The sequence below is a fragment of the Macaca fascicularis genome, chromosome 14 (genome assembly GCF_037993035.2).
Source record: "Macaca fascicularis isolate 582-1 chromosome 14, T2T-MFA8v1.1".
Taxonomy (NCBI): domain Eukaryota; kingdom Metazoa; phylum Chordata; class Mammalia; order Primates; family Cercopithecidae; genus Macaca; species Macaca fascicularis.
The window spans coordinates 4,016,239-4,029,860 of NC_088388.1; the positions used below are offsets into that span (position 1 = coordinate 4,016,239).

The 13,622-nt window shown below is 51.9% G+C and overlaps 1 protein-coding gene and 2 long non-coding RNA genes across 18 annotated transcripts in view; 1 reads left to right on the top strand and 2 right to left on the bottom strand.

Moving 5' to 3' along the window:
- Positions 1-13,622, top strand: part of SHANK2 (SH3 and multiple ankyrin repeat domains 2) — a 666,634-nt gene that overhangs the window by 483,096 nt on the left and 169,916 nt on the right. The gene's annotated exons all lie outside the window — the stretch shown is intronic.
- On the bottom strand, positions 628-1,751 carry LOC135966979 (uncharacterized). The gene is made up of 2 exons (XR_010580732.1): positions 1,615-1,751; positions 628-974 (listed from the first exon to the last, which is right to left on the bottom strand). It is a non-coding gene; the product is annotated as an uncharacterized lncRNA (long non-coding RNA).
- LOC123568815 (uncharacterized) lies at positions 4,411-8,277 on the bottom strand. Of its 3 annotated transcripts, none has more exons than XR_006692387.3 (2): positions 7,949-8,277; positions 4,411-4,493 (listed from the first exon to the last, which is right to left on the bottom strand). It is a non-coding gene; the product is annotated as an uncharacterized lncRNA (long non-coding RNA). The 3 variants fall into 3 exon arrangements; XR_010580731.2 differs by lacking the exon at positions 4,411-4,493 and adding an exon at positions 5,384-6,686; XR_012422915.1 differs by lacking the exon at positions 4,411-4,493 and adding an exon at positions 5,384-6,799.

Consider the following 13,622-nt stretch of genomic DNA (forward strand, 5'->3'; position numbering starts at 1 on the left):
GGGCTGTTTCCAGCTTCTGGTTATTGTGAAGAAAGTCGACATGAACGTTTTTGTACCAGTTTTCGTTTTCAGTTCTTTGGGGTACATACCTAGGAGTGGGATTGCTGGGTCATGCGGTAATTCTGTGTTTCTTGAAACTGCTGATGCACACCCCAGAGTCCCCATCCCAGGTGGGACAGGCGGGTGTTCAGTGAGTGCTGAGTTCATGACCTTCGTCTCACCCCTGTCCAGAAGGACCGAAGAGGGGAGGGGGTCCTGCCCGCTTCCGTTAAGATAGAACTCAGACCCAACAAAAGCTTAACTGCTGGGCAGCATGATACACACTGCAAATAAAACTCAGAACAGCCGTGGCAGCGACTGTGTAAAATGCCCGCGCTGCTTGAGCACCTACTGTGTGCCAGCACCGTTTTTGAGAGTTCACACACATGAACTCACTTTGTTCAGTTTAACTCGGTTACTTTTTTTTTTTTTTTTTTGAGACGCAGTCTCGCTCTGTCGCCCAGGCTGGAGTGCAGTGGTCGGATCTCAGCTCACTGCAAGCTCCGCCTCCCGGGTTTACGCCATTCTCCTGCCTCAGCCTCCCTAGTAGCTGGGACTACAGGCGCCCGCCACCTCGCCCGGCTAGTGTTTTGTATTTTTTAGTAGAGACAGGGTTTCACCGTGTTAGCCAGGATGGTCTCGATCTCCTGACCTCATGATCCGCCCGTCTTGGCCTCCCAAAGTGCTGGGATTACAGGCTTGTGCCACTGTGCCCGGCCAATTTGGTTACTTTTATCAGTTCCTTTCCCTGCGTGAGGAGGCCACAGCACAGAGTGGGGACTCACATACCCACAGACACATGGCGAGTGGCAGAGCCAGGCTGTTCTTCCAAGATCGATGTATTGCTTCCCACCCTCCCGCTCCAGCTACCCTCCTGTGCCACCTGTCAGGGAGGAGGAGTCTTGCCCAATTTGATGTCTTCTGTGATGCAGATTCTAGAGGAAAGAGGAAAACAAAGAAACTGAGGGAGCTTAGACAGAAAGCTGAGAGGAATAAAAGTTATGACGGGCAAGCCTTGAAGGAAAACTGGGGGCTTACTTCTACGTACAGATTATAAAAGGTGGGGCTACCAAGAGGTACTGCTTTGTGCTTTAAATTAGATTTATTTTGGCTGGGCACGATAGCTCATGCCTGTAATCTCAGCACTTTGGGAGGCCGAGGCAGGCAGATCACCTGCGGTCAGGAGTTCAAGACCAGCCTGGCCAACATGGTGAAACCCTGTCTCTACTAAAAAATACAAAAATTAGCTGGGCGTGGTGGCAGACACCTGTAGTCCCAGCTACTCGGGAGGCTGAGGCAGGGAGAATCGCTTGAACCCAGGAAGTGGAGATTGCAATGAGCCGAGACTGTGCCACTGCACTCCAGTCTGGGCGACAGAGCAAGACTCTGTCTCAAGAATAAATAAATAAATAAAAAGATTCCCTTTAATAACTGGAGAAGTACTATTAAAGATCGGAAACCCTGTTTCCTATCTATTTGGCATTTGGACTGTGATTCTTTGAAAATCGTTCCAACAAGGACAGGAGCACGCGGGGTGAGGGTATCTGTCTGGGTTACACACATCTGCAAACTTACCTTGAGCAGCTGCTGGGTAGACTCAGGCCTGGAGCCTAGTGGTTGGTGAAACAGATTTGAATCCTATGTGGTCCTTCTTCCCAAAGAGTGCAGAGTTCAGGTCCCATGTTTCTCCTTAGCCCTATGCTCAGGCATGCCTAAGCAGAGGCATCCTGCAAAGTGGTTGCTGTACCCATATTGTCAAACTGAAGGAAGGAGGAAACACATGGGCTGAGAAACAAGAGGGATGGGAGGGCGGCCCTTGGAGATCCTGTGCATTGGTAGAGGCAAGCCATGGCTACTGTGCACCATGAACTTGGAGAGTAGAGAGCCTGCTTGGGCACTTTGCCTTGGGAAGCCCCAAATGCTGCACTTGGGACACAAGCTTCATTACCTTTGACCACCCTGGAGGACTCAGGCGTCTGACACAGCCTGATGGATGAGTCTTTCTAGCTGGGAAGGGAAACGATCTTTCCAGCCTCAGGCTCACAGTCATTTATTCTGAATGGCCTGGGTTTGAGGGGGCACAGAGCACAGGAGATCAAAATGCTGCCCTCGCCACCATGGGCTACCAGCATGCGAGTTCTGGGGGTCCACACAGCTCTGGGAACAATAACAAGGACTATTTCAATAATGACCTCTGCCACTTCTTAAGCACTTACTGTATGCCAGTGTCCCTTTCCACACTCAGCAGTCTGAGGAGGGAGGTGGCATTAGTGTCATTTTGTACATGGAGCAGCTGAGGTTTGGTGAATATAGGATGACCCAAGTCACAGGAGATAGTGAGGGAGTGATGGGGCAGGATTCAAACCCAAGTCCAGCTCTGGCTCCAGAGTTCTTGGACACTGTGTGTGACTCCTGCTGCAGCAAGGCAGGGGGTCAGAAGGGCTCTCGGGGGTCCTGGCCATCCTGATGCTGGACTCAAAGCCCAGGGCACTCTGCCTTGCCCCAGCTCCCCAGCCCGATCCCGGACTGAAGCAAAACTAGGAGGTGTCGGCCACTGAACTTGAGGGGACTCAGCGCCAAGGGCCCATGGCAGGTAACGCTGCCTCTAATTCGTGGCATATGCATCATTCCCTTGTAAATATAGCAGCTGAACCTCTGCAGCACCTGTTTGGGGTCAGCAGTGATTGGTTTTAATTCCTATATTGGGCCCAGCCTCATCTGTTCCAGGAAGACATTTTTTGTTGTCAGTTAATTTTCCCAGAGTGGTTTTTGATGAGCCTTCTGATTCCAGTGGACTGATTTATTGTTCAGGTTTTTTGTTGTTGTTCCTGGAAAACAGGCTGTGTGCCCAGCAGCCCCATGGCCAGCCCTATCCCCAGCCTGTAGCCCCTCTAGACAGCCCCTGCCTCAGCCCAGCAACACCGGGATTTTGGCATTGAGCAGGACGAAGCTTGTGTGTAACTTGTCTGCCTCTTCAAAGCATTCTTGACGTGTTTTTTATTTTTGTTTTCATTTTTGTTTTGAGACAGAATCTCACTCTGTTGCTCAGGCTGGAGTGCAGTGGGACAATCTCAGCCCGCTGCAATCTCCGCCTCCCAGGTTCAAGCAATTCTTCTGCCTCAGTCTCCTAAGATAGCTGGGATTACAGGTGTGCGCCACCACACCCAGCTAATTTTTGTATTTTTAGTAAAGACTGGGTTTCACCATGTTGGCCAGGCTAGTCTCGAACTCCTGAACTCGGTGATCTGCCCACTTCAGCCTCCCAAAGTGCTGGCATTACAGGCATGAGCCACCGTGCCCAGCCTTTGATGAGATCTTTTGATGAATTTCCTACTTGTTCATAGTCCCTGCCAGGCTGGGGTCACCTTTCCCCACGTGTTTATCTGAGGCACAGGTGTCAGTCTTGGCAAAAGGCATGGGCTATTGTTTGCTGAATGCATGAAGGAAGGAATCAATTAAATGAGCACAGCGAATCGGGACTCAGTGACTCTGTGGGGTTTGGCAGGCAGGTCTAGAGATGGATTTCAGCGCTGTCCTCACCCCTGGCTTTGCTGAGATCTGCACTGTCTCTGGGAATGCATGTTGGAAAGGCATGTTCTTCCAAGATCAGCCTCCCTCTTGTATTTGCAGCAGGTGGGAGCTGCCCTGCAGGAGGGCTGCTGGTCCTGCCCTGGGACAGGGGCCCCTCTCAGTTCCTGTCACTGCCTCCACCCTACACGGAGGTATCCAGCCTGGGACCCATGGGGAAGCAGATGGACAGATGCCAGGAGTAGCCAAACACAACGTTCTCTTCCTTTTAACTGTATGATTCCGCTCAAGTGAGGTTCTTAGAGTAGTCACATTCGTCACATTCATAGAGACAAAAAGTAGGATGGTGGGTGTCGGGGGCTGGGGAAGGGGATGGGGAGTTAGTGTGTAACGGGGACAGAGTTTCCATTTGGGAAGATGAGAAAGTTCCGGAGATGCGTGCTGGTGATGACTGCACACACTGTAAACGTAGTTAATGCCATGAACTGGCCACTTTAAAATGGCAAATTTTATGCTTTATGTCTTTTACTACATTTTTTTTAATTTAAAATTTTTTAAACAGCCATGTTCTTCCCTTTTCGTTGTTTAACTTTTGAACAGTTGGGCTTTCCTGTTAGATCTGGGGCAGTTCCCAGCATGTTTCCTGGGCTCTGAAACAGAACCAGTGGTGACCCCTGCTCACCGCCACGTACAACCCTTGGGTCAGCTGAGACCCCGGGCACAGCTCCAGCTCAGCCCCCGACCCCAGGTCACCTCTTCGCCTCTCTGTTCCTCCCCCTCCTCCACCTGCAGTCCCTTAATCGGCTTCCTGTTTATTCATAGTTCGACCAGCACACGGTATGGTTTCTATTCACCTTTTATTGTTGGTCTGTCTTCTCCCGTGGGACCGTAACTCAATGAAAGCAAAGACTGCCTTTCTTGCTCACCTGCAAGAGAAAGCACCCAGCACATGGCAGGAGATCAACCCTCATTAAAATGACCAAAAACGATGCCGACGTATAAAAGAAAGAGGAGTATTTGCGTACCAACCACAACATGATTCCCGAGACACCATCTCAAATGCCAACCACAGGTCACAGACCAACCACTGTAGTATGATAATATTTCTGCTTTTTAAAAAAGGACGCAAAAATACTATATTTATTCTCTGTACGCCACATTTTCCAAGGGAACATAAATGTTATGCAAAAGTTCTGGAAATCTCCACACCCATGTGATAATCCTTCAAGATAAGCCTTCCTCCAAGGTAACCCCTTGGAGGAAGAGACAGGTGGAGGGTGAGTCACAGAGTCTCTGAGGGTGAGACTCACAGAGGGTCTCATAAAAATTGTCACATAAAAATTGTACATATTTATGTGGCCCGTGTGATGTTTTGATACCTCTACACGAAGTCTAAGGATCAAATCAGAATAAACTGCGATATCACCTTCAACATGTATTTCTTTGTGCTGGGAACCTTCCAAATATTCTCTTGTATATTTTGAAATATACTATAAATTATTATTAACTATAGTCACCTTGGCTCTTCTGTAAAGTAACTTTTTTAAAAACTTGTATGGCCGGGCGCGGTGGCTCAAGCCTGTAATCCCAGCACTTTGGGAGGCCAAGACGGGCGGATCACGAGGTCAGGAGATTGAGACCATCCTGGCTAACACGGTGAAACCCCGTCTCTACTAAAAAGTACAAAAAACTAGCCGGGCGAGGTGGCGGGCGCCTGTAGTCCCAGCTACTCGGGAGGCTGAGGCAGGAGAATGGCGTAAACCCGGGAGGCGGAGCTTGCAGTGAGCCGAGATTGCGCCACTGCACCCCAGCCTGGGTGACAGAGCGAGACTCCGTCTCAAAAAAAAAAAAAAAAAAAAAAAAAAAAAAAAAAAAAAAAACTTGTATTCTTTGTCTAGTTAGAAATTCTAAGCTGGCGAAATTACGGCTCTCAAGCCTGAGGGACCAGCTCTGCATTATTCTTGGTCACATTGAGGGCCTTTGTCATCTTTACCTCTTCAGCAGGTGCAACTGCTGAGCCAGATATAAATCTCCGGGAAATCCGTGTCCTGTTTGTGTTACTTGGTGTTTCCCAGAAGATGACTGGAGGTGTCGGGGAAGGATGGAAGTGGCAGCCCGGCCTCCGTGTCTGTGGGAGGGAAGCACCCAGCTAGCGTGGACACAGGGGAGACGCCTCTCGGCTCCACCTCAACTGCGGTTAGACAGGCTGAGCCGCTATCCCCATAAATCCAACAAAGCTACCACTCTGTTGTCCAAAGTGGTTCACATGGCGTGACCTAGCAAGCGCCGTTCTGCCCAGAGCTCCTGCTGAGGCCCCTCTGTCGCTCACTGGTTATTTTGTTAGCTAGGACATTGTCTTTATCCTGGGCATTTCATCGCCATCCCCCGCCCCCCACAGCACTGCAATTCTGGATGTAAATTCGAATCGAACGGAAAATCAAAGTTTTAAGACCCATGGGCATTTTTAGCCAAGAATATTTATCTCAAAGGCAGCCTAATTGCCAGTTGCTAGGCAGGATGGTTTGAGGTCAGGACGCAGCACAGGAAATATTGGGTTGGTTTCGTCTGGTTTCCTTTTAAAGAGACCCTGCAGGCAAAGGCTTCGCCAACTGGAAAAGCCTGTGAAATGCGGCCTCCCTCAGGGGAATGCCAGTGACCCCAGCCCCTGTCCTTCTGACCTTACCCATCCTGGTACCCAGTCCCCCGTGGCCTTCTCTCCAGACCCAAGAACTCCCAGGAAAGAGCCTGAACCTTGATTACCCAGAAGAGTCATCCGCAGTGGGATTCCCTAGCACGACCCTTACCCAGAGAGATTGGCCCTTTTGTGCTAGCACAGCTGCAAGCTGGGGCAGGGGCTGGCATGCCCACTCGACCGCCCACAGCCCAGAGGTCTCGGGTACACTTCGCAGTGTTGCACCCGTTTTAGACATTGTGCGTCCGTTCCCGCAATGCTGGACACTGTAACAAGTCCCAGACTGAAAACTGGCTATTCATTGAGCCATGGAAAGTTATTTATTGCCCCTCTCAAGTCCTCCAAGCAGCTTCAGGCTCCTCCCAGCTCCCAGCTCCTCCATCCTGAACACGCGGATGCCCAGGTCACCGGGTTCGGCCGCATCTGGCTGGCAGAAGAGAAAGCACATATCCCTTCTGCTTATGTTCTGTTGACTGCAATCTCAACTGGCGGTCATTCCTCCCTGCAGGGGAGGCTGGGGCAGGCGGTCTTGCTGTGCCTCTGGAGGGAGAGCACATGCCATTCTCTGCTGTTGATCTCACAATGCCTTGCACTGGATCCTCTTAGACAAGCCGAAGCACGTTTAAGAAAAAAGCATAGGCCGGGCGCGGTGGCTCACACCTGTAATCCCAGCACTTTGGGAGGCCAAGGCAGGCGGATCACGAGGTCAGGAGATCGAGACCATCCTGGCTAACACGGTGAAACCCCGTCTCTACTAAAAAAATACAAAAAATTAGCCGGGCGTGGTGGCTCAAGCCTGTAATCTCAGCACTTTGGGAGGCTGAGACGGGTGAATCACGAGGTCAGGAGATCGAGACCATCCTGGCTAACACAGTGAAACCCCGTCTCTACTAAAAAACACAAAACTAGCCGGGCGAGGTGGTGGGCGCCTGTAGTCCCAGCTACTCGGGAGACTGAGGCAGGAGAATGGCGTGGACCCGGGAGGCGGAGCTTGCAGTGAGCTGAGATCCGACCACTGCACTCCAGCCTGGGCTACAGAGCAAGACTCTGTGTCAAAAAAAAAAAAAAAAAAAAAATACAAAAAATTAGCCGGGCATGGTGGCGGGCGCCTGTAGTCCCAGCTACTCGAGAGGCTGAGGCAGGAGAATGGTGTGAACCCGGGAGGTGGAGCTTGCGGTGGGCTGAGATCGCGTCACTGTACTCCAGCCTGGGGGACAGAGCGAGACTCCGTCTCAAAAAAGAAAAGAAAAAAAAAAAACCATAGTAAAGAAAAAAAAAGATACTTAGAATTTAAAAAATTCTGTACACGATCTATTGTTATTTTTCATCAGGGAGGGATGCCAGGCAGTGCCAGCACGTGTTTTAGCTGTCTGAACACTCTGCATCCCTCTAAGTCCCCAGGCTCTCTGTATAGACGCTCATTGCCTGCACTCACTGTGCTAAGCAGGTTACCCAGCGGTTGCCTCGATTCTTTCCAGGAGCTCTGCAAAGTGGACTTGCATGACTTTTTCCGTTTTCCAGATGAGTAAACTGAGGCTTTCTGAGATGGAGCAACTTACAGAGGATTCCAGAGCCCAGCCTTGAGGGACTATTCTAGGGATTGGGGAACAGGGAGGGATCCTGACTGGGCATGTGCTCCTCCTACCCCAGCCCTCCCCAGCCCGTAGTGCCCCGAACTCTGGCACATACCTGTGCTCCCAGATCAGGGCTCGGGCCTCAGCTTTGTGTAGTCCTCTCTGAAGCACAACTGTATTCATGTCCTGCGGCCGTCGTCACAAATGACCACAGACTGGGTGGCCTCAGACAACAGCGATGCGTTCACTCACAGTGCTGGAGGCCACGAGTTTGAAATCCAGGGCCTGGCAGGGCCCTACTCCCCATGGTGGCTCTAGGGGAGGATCCTTCCTGGCCTCTTCCAGCTTCCTGTGTCTCCAGGTGTCCCTTGACTCATGGCTGCGTCGCTCCAGTCCCTGCCTCTGTCTTCCCGTGGCCTTCTCCTCTCTGCGTCTCTGTGTCTCAAACCTCCCCCTGCCTCTCTCCTATAAAGACACTTGTCATTGGGTTTAGGGCCCAGCCAGGTAATCCAGGATAATCTCCTCATCTCAAGGTCCTTAACTTGATTATGTCTGTGAGGACTCTTTTTCCAAATAAGATCCCATTCCCGGTTCCGGAGATTAGGACCTGGGCACATCTTTCTGGGAGACCCCACTCAGCCCACTGCACTAGCCATGCCCGGCCCCGGGTTGCCTGCTTTACCGTGGGAGACACATCCCAGCTGCACCTCCATGTCCTGCAGCCCCCAGCCCCCTGGAAGGCCTGGGCAAAGCCTTCTGAGCCCCAGACGGGCCTGTGGGCCAGAGGACCTGCCCCTTCCCCCTGTGTCTGAAACCCAGCCCCTTCCTTGGGGTCGTCCCTGGGTCTACTGACATCCCAGTCCCAGCCACGTGGAACTCCACCACGGAAAGGAGCCCGGTAAAGACCCCGTGTGGCTCAAGGGGGTTCCGCTCAGGCCCTGGAGGCCAGAACCCACCCTGTAGGCCTGCAGGGGAGCCAGGGCACCCTCATGTCCCCGGCCTTCAGGGGAGCCTCAGGCCACCCTCCTTTCTGTACCCACCGCAGCTACTCACATGGATTTGGCTTTACCCAATTAATATGTTGCTGGGAAAATCAGATGGAAATCGACTCTCAGAAAGAAAGGAAGAAGAAAACCCAGGCCCTCTTTGCTGTGGTGTGATGGTCTGTGTCCCCCGAAAAACTTATACAGTAAATCCTCATCTCTAGAGCGATGGTGTTAGAAGGTGGGGCCTGCAGGAGATGAGGTCATGAAGGTGGGTCCCTCATGAGAGGGAGTAGTGCCCTTAGAAAAGGGACCTCAGAGAGCCCCTTTGCCCCTTCTGCCCTGTGAAGACACCATGAGAAGAAACCAGGAAGTGGGCGCTCACCAGACACTGACTCTTCCAGCCCCCAGCATGGTGAGAAATACATTTCTGTTGTCTAGAAGCCACCCAGTTTGTGGCATTTTGCTACGGCAGCCTGAGCAAAAGCCTAATGGACTGAGGCTCTCTTTCAGGCACTTGCAGAGCCCACTTCCATCCCAAACTGGTCATTTGCTGAGGCTACCGCCTGGGTCCCCAACACAGAGGCCTCTAGATGTGGTCAGGGAGTGGCACGTCCTGGGGCTGTAGAGACCCTCGGCCAGCAGGGGCAGCCCCTCCCAGCACCAGCCCAGGCTGGCTCTGTGGGACCAAGAGCAGTGTCAGTCATGGACTCTCAACCTTTTTTTTTTTTTTTTTTTTTTTTTTTTTGTGACAGAGTCTCACTCTTGTTGCCCAGGCTGGAGTGCAGTGGCAGTCTCGGCTCACTGCACCATCCACCTCCCGGGTTCAAGTGATTCTCCTGCCTCAGCCTCCCAAGTAGCTGCGATTACAGGCGCCTGCAACCATGCCCAGCTAATTTTTGTATTTTTAGAAGAGACAGGGTTTCACTATGTTGGCCAGGTTGGTCTCCTGGTCTCAGGTGATCCGCCCACCTCAGCCTCCCAAAATGCTGGGATTACAGGTGTAAGCCACTGTGCCCAGCTGGACTCAACTTTTTTGAACAAAGCCAGAATAGATCATTTTCTAGGAAATCTTTCTATTATATATGTTGGAAATTCAGATGTTTTTATTATTGTACGAGAAGTGCTGAGCAGACTAAACAAAATGGGGCTTCCTCGGCCACCACGGATTTTCTGGTGCATCTGCTGACAGAAGAACTGCTCCTTGGTCCTTGGCTATTACGACTCATTCTTTGCTTCTGTTAAAGGAGAGACGATCAGAGGAACCGGGGGTCAGACTGGCCCAGGGACGGTCAGCAGCAGGACGCCAAGCAGATCTTGCTGCTCCGGGCCCTCAGCTTTCCCATCTGCAAGCGGGGCTGGGCAGGCATGTGGATGCAGGGTTCTGTGACAATAGAAGCATTGTGCCCAGTGCAGCAGCTGGTCTGTGGCCTGGGTCCTCCGTCACTGGGAGCGGCTTATGGTCCGTTGCCAGCTTTGGGTTTCATATCCTGGCAGCACATTCTTCAAGCCGGCCGGCCGTGGTCTCTTTCTATGCCGAGCCTGTTCCCTCCGGACTTTGTAGCTCATAAGCTCCTGCTCTGAGCAGGGCGGTGATGATTAGTGTATTTACCAGATTATGGGATCAACTTCGTTGCAGGAGAAATTAGCCCCAAATTGCCGTGTGCCTCACAGCTCACTGGGCTGCTAGCCGTCCTGGGGGTACTTTCCAGCTTCCTGCTGGCTGGTGAACAGCCACCTGTGAATGGGACCCACCTGGCATGGGGCTCTTGGGCATTCCTGAGAACCTGTGCTCAGCTAGCCTAAATTGATGGACAGAGCGGAAGCCGACTTGATGTGAGCCGTGGGCAGCTCGCAGACCCCAAACAGGGCTCCAGCCCTGTCACAGGGTAGTCTCACTGGTCAGCCTGAGGCTGGTTGGGATGCCAAGGCTCCTTGGGATTCCCCTGGGCAGCCTAGAGTGTGGGATGTGGGAAGGAAAGGGGTCTGACCCCTGGGTCTGTTTCACAGGACTGCCAGGATCTGGGCCTCAGGGCTTTCAAGAGTCTGGGGCAGCCAGCCTCCCCTCGCCAGGGCACCAGCCTCACTCCCAGTGCCTAGTGTCCTTTGTGCTTACCTTCCTGAGCACTGGGTGGCGGCCTCCCACGGGTCACACCCTCTCTGCGGTGGCTGCTTCCCGGTGGGCTGGTGGGGGGAGGTCTGAGGGGCTGTCCATCAGGGACTGGCTCTCCGGCTGCTCGTTTGTCTTTGTGGGCACCTGGATTCTGCACCCCAGGAGGAACTCGAGCTGGCCGTGCCCTGGCCAGAAGGGGTGTAAACACCCAACCCAGCCCCACCTGCCCCCATCTGTGAATAGCAGGAGGGTCTCTATAGGCACCCTGGGTCTGATCAGTTGTGTACGGGCCACACGCTGACTCCATACTCAGCACCAGCCTGGGCCCTTTTGGGATCCTGCAGAGAGGAAGACCAGGCCCTGCCCTCACAGAGCCTCAGTGCTGGGAAAACAGACGCTGCACAGATTGACAAGGCACTATGTGGGTCAGCAGGCTCCATAACTGGAGGCTGTGGCTGTGCTGTGAATGGAAACACACACATACTCATGCACACACACATGCACATATACACATGCACACACAGGCACCTACACACACGCACGTACACAGGCACCCACACACGTGCACACACACGAATGCACCCACATAAGTGGCCACCAGAGGAGTGTGGCCCAGCTTACACCTTGATCTTAGACTTCTGGCCGCCAGAACTAAGAGAAAAATTCCTGTTTGAAGCCCCTTGGTTTGTGGTGATTTGTCATGACAACCCCAGGAACCAGTACACATGTTCACGCACACACTCTTGCACATGCTCACACACTCGCACACATGCTAGCATATGCACACACACGTACACACATGCTTACACACACAGATGCTCACATGTTCACACATTCACACACTCACATATATGCTCACACACACATGCTTACACGTGCTCACACACATGTTCACACATGCTTACACATACACATGCTCACACATATATTCACATGCTCACACATGCTAACACACATGCTTGCATATGCACATGTTCATAAACTCAGGCTCACATTCACACACACACATACACATGTGCCGACATGCATTCACACATGCTCACACATATACTCACATGCTCTCACACACACACACACACACACACAAGGATGCTGTGAAGCTACAGGGCAGAGACCACGCCTTTGTCGACAGAGTGGTCAGGGAGGATTCCTCAAGGGGAAGGCTTTAGGCTGAGACCTGGAGAGGAGGGTAGAGCTGAGGTGGCGGTGGGCTGTGCACCAGGGTGGTGAGTGCAAGGCCCTGCCTGGACCAGAGAAGGACTCGGTGTCTTCTGGAACATCAAGAGGGTGGATGCTGCAGAAAAAGGGGCGGGACCCAAGCCCTACGGGGCCTTTCAGGCTGTGGCAAGGCCCAGGGCGATGGGGAGCCATTGGAGGCCCTTGAGCAACGGAGGAGCATGACCGAGGGTTTATGAAGACCTTGTGGAGAGCTGGCCTCCGAGAGATCGCAGCGCCCATTTGCTCCATTCACTTCCTCCCCCTTTTTTTTTCTTACAATTATACTTTTTATTATGTTTCAAATTGTAGTGCAGTGCACATACCATAAAATTTACCATCTTAACCATTTTAAGTATACATTTCAGTGGCATTAAGTACATTTCCATTCACCATCACCACCATCCATCTCCAGAACCTCCTCATCTTCCCGAACTGAAACTCTTCCCTATTAAACACTCATCACCATCCCCTCCCCCAGCCCCTGGCACCCACCATCCCACTTTCTCTCCCTATGAATTTGACCACTCTAGGGACCTCAGATCAGTGGAATTCTGCAGTATTTGTCTTTTTGTGCCTGGTTTATTTCTCTCAGTGTAATGCCTTCGAGGTTCCTCCGTGTTGTTGCGTCCGAATCTCCTTCTGGTTTAAGCCTGAATGATAAATATCCCATTCTATGGAAACACCCCCTTTTGTGTATCCATTCATCTGTAGGTGGACACTTAGGTTGCGTCCACCTCTTGGCTATCGTGAATAGTGCTGCCATCGTGAACGCGGGTGTGCAGATATCTCTTCAAGGCCCTGCTGTCAGTTCCTTCGGGCACAGAAGCAGAAGTGGCATTGCTGGCTCACGTGCTCGTCCTATGTTTAACCTTTTGAGGAGCAGCCGTGCCATATTCCACAGGGGCTGCACCCCTTTACCTTCCTGCCAGCGGTGTTCAAGGGCTCCAGTTTCCCCACACACTCACCAGCATCGTTACTTTCTGTTTTAGGATCGTGGCCATCCCAACAGGTGTGAGATGGTGTCCCGTTGTAGTTTGGATTTGCCTTTCTCGAAGTGATTAGTGGTGTTGAACATCTTTTCAGTAAAGTCCTTGTCGGCCATTTGTATCTTTTCTTTGCAGAAATGTCTATTCAAGTCCTTTGTCCATTTTATTTATTTATTTATTTTTGAGACGGAGTCTCACTCTGTCACCCAGCCTGGAGTGCAATGGCGTGATCTCGGCTCACTGCGACCTTTGCCCCCTGGGTTCAAACGATTCTCCTGCCTCAGCCTCCTGAGTAGCTGGGATTACAGGCACGTGCCACCACGCCTGGCTAATTTTTGAAATTTTAGTAGAGATGGGGTTTTGCCATGTTGGCCAGTCTGGTCTCGAACTCCTGACCTCAAGTAATCCACCCACTTCAGCCTCCCAAACTGCTGGGATGACAGGCGTGAGCCACCACACCCAGCCAGTTTGCCTGTTTTTAAGTTAGAT